The 3085-nt window shown below is 34.3% G+C and overlaps 1 pseudogene; it reads right to left on the bottom strand.

Moving 5' to 3' along the window:
• Window positions 1-625: 625 nt before the first annotated feature.
• Window positions 626-800, bottom strand: LOC123649167 (annotated as a pseudogene).
• Between the last annotated feature and the right edge of the window lie 2285 nt (window positions 801-3085).

The following is a 3085-nucleotide window of genomic DNA, read 5'->3' as shown; positions in this document are numbered from 1 at the left end:
CCGTGGTGTTAGCCTCGCTCACAGCAACCTCAAACTCCTGGGCTCCAGCAATCCTCCTGCCTCAGCCTCCTGAGGGGCTGGGACTACAGGCATGTACCACCATACCCAGCTAATTTTTTTCTATATATTTTTAGTTGGCCCGCTAATTTCTTTCTATTTTTAGTAGAGACGGAGTTTCGCTCTTGCTCAGGCTGGTATCGAACTCCTGACCTCGAGTGATCCACCTGCCTTGGTCTCCCAGAGTGCTAGGATTACAGGCGTGAGCCACTGCGCCCGGGCAAGACTCAGTCTCTTACCAAAATAAATAAATAAAATAAATAAATTAATAAATAAATAAATAAATAAAATCATGCAGTTGAACAAAAAAAATTGTTTATACAAAGTGTAATAGAAAACTAAATACAATATGGTTTTAAAAAATAAAATTAAATTAATTCATACCACTGCTGTCTAGCCCTAGCGACAGAGCAAGAACTCATCTCTAAAAAAAAAAAAAAAAAGGAATTTGTATGTATATAGTTGTATTCATAAAGATAAGTATGCTAAACAGAAGGCTATACAAAAATGAGAAACATTAATGGCCTATCCAAGTACAAATGAAGACAGTCCTCTGAATTCCCATGTTTCACTGAGCAGAAAAAAACACCAATGTTTTAGTCCTTTTCTTGTATATTATTCTGTTTCCACATTGTCTGCATCTGATTGGATCCTTGGACTTCATTTCATTTTCTGTGCAACATTCTCCGGTTATGTATCACTGGTTGCTGCTTTGGGGATTGAACATTTTTCTGGATGTCCATTTTTAGTCCCTGTATACAGCACAAAGAAACTTCTCACTGCTACATTCTTTTTCTAAATGAGGGCTCACAAAATTGTACCTGACAGGTAGATTTTCATCTCTCATCCCCTTCCACCCTTCCCCTTCTTAGTTTTCAATGTTCTTTATACCACTTTATGACCATATATATCCCTCATTTAGCACCCATTTATAAATGACAGTACGTGGTATTTGTTTTTCCATTCCTGAGATACTTCAACTTAGGATAATGGTCTCTAGTCCCATGCAAGTTGCTACAAAAGACATTATATCACTCCTTTATATGGCTGAGTAGTACTCCATGGTATGTATGTGTGTGTGTGTATACATACATATATATATATATATATATATATATATATATCACATTTTGTTTATTTGCTCGTCAGTTGATGGGCACTTAGGTCTATTTCATATCTTTGCAATTGTGAACCATGCTGCAATAAACATTCGGGTACAGGTGTCTTTTTTATAAAATGACTTGTTTTCCTTTAGGTATATACCCAGTAGTGGGATTGCTCAATTAAATGGTAAGTCTACTTTTAGTTCTTTGAGGAATCTCGATACTGTTTTACATAGAGGTTTTCTAGTTTACATTCCTACCAACAGTGTATAAGTGTTCCCTTTTCACCACATCTGTGCCAACATCTATTGTTTTTTGACATTTTAGTAATGGCCATTTTGACAGGGGTACGGTGATAGCTCATTGTGATTTTAAATTTGAATTTCCCTGATAATTAGTGACATTGAGAATTTTTTCATGTTTTTTGGCCATTTTTCTATCTCCTTTTGAAAAAAAAATCTGTTCATATCTTTCACCTACTTTTTAATGAGATTATTTGTATTTTTTCTTGCTGATTTGTTTGAGTTCTTTTTAGATTCTAGATGTCAGCCCTTTGTTGGATGTATAGTATGCCAATATTTTCTCCCATTCTGTAGTTTGTCTATTTACTCTATTGATTATTTCCTTTGCTGTGCAGAACCTTTTGAGTTTAATTAAGTTCCATTTGTTTATTTTTGTTGTTGCTATATTTGCTTTTAGGGTCTTAGTTATAAATTCTTTGCCTAGGCCAAAGTCCAGAAGAATTTTTTCTGCTTTTCTTCTAGGATTTTTATGGTTTCAAGTTTTACATTAAAGTCTTTAATCCATCCTGAATTGTTAATAATTTTTGTGTATGGTAAGAGATAGGGATCCAGTTTAACTATTGGGAATGTAGCCATCCAGTTTTCCCAGCATCATTTATTGAATAGGGCTTCTTTTCCCCAGTGTATGTTTTTTGTCTGCCTTGTTAAAAATCAGTTGGTTGTATTAATAATTAATAATAGCTATACGGCTTTATTTGGGAGTTCTGTATTCTGTTCTATTGGTCTATGTATCTACCTTTATACCAGTACCATGCTATTAATATTTTGGTTACCATAGCTTTGTAGTATAATTAGAAGTTGGGTAATGTAATGCCTTCAGATTTGTTCTTCTTGTTTAGTGTTGTTTTGGCTATTCAGGCTCTTTTTTGGTTCCATATGAAGTTTAGGACTGTTTTTTTCTAGATCTGTGAAAAATGACTTTGACGTTTTGATGGGAATTGCATTGAATCTATAAATCACTTTAGGTAATATGGACATTTTAACAGTGTTGATTCTTCCAATCTATGAGCATGGAATGTTTTTCCATTTGCTTGTGTCATCTATGATTTCTTTCATCAATGCTTTGTAGTTCTCCTTATAGGGATCTTTCACTTTCTCAGTTAAGTATATTCTTAGGAATTTTGTTTTCCTTGCAGCTATTGTAAATGATATTGAGTTCTTGATTTGACTTTCAGCTTGACTGTTATTAGTATATAGAAATGCAACTGGTTTGTGTACATTAATTTTGTAACCTGAGACTTTATTGAATGTATTTATCAATTGTAGGAGTCTTTTGGTGGAGTCTTTAGGATTTTCTAAATATAAGATCATATCATTGGCAAACAGGGATATTTTGACCGCCTCTTTCCTTACTTGGATGCCCTTTATTTCGTTCTCTTGACTGATTTCTCTGGCTAGGACTTCCAGTACTATGTTGAATAGAAGTGATGACAATGGGCTTCCTTGTCTTGTTCTAGTTCTTAGGAGAAATGCTTTCAACTTTTCCTCATTCAGTATGATGCTGGCTGTGGGTTGTCATATATGGCTTTTATTATTTTGAGGTATGTTACTTCTACACCTAGTTTCTTGAGGGTTTTTTGTCATGAAGTGTGCAATATTTTGTTGAATGCTTTTTCTGCGTCT

Source organism: Lemur catta, chromosome 13 (assembly GCF_020740605.2).
Source record: "Lemur catta isolate mLemCat1 chromosome 13, mLemCat1.pri, whole genome shotgun sequence".
NCBI lineage: Eukaryota > Metazoa > Chordata > Mammalia > Primates > Lemuridae > Lemur > Lemur catta.
The sequence above is the reverse complement of the archived record's forward strand: the minus strand, read 5'-3'. Positions and strand labels throughout refer to the sequence as shown.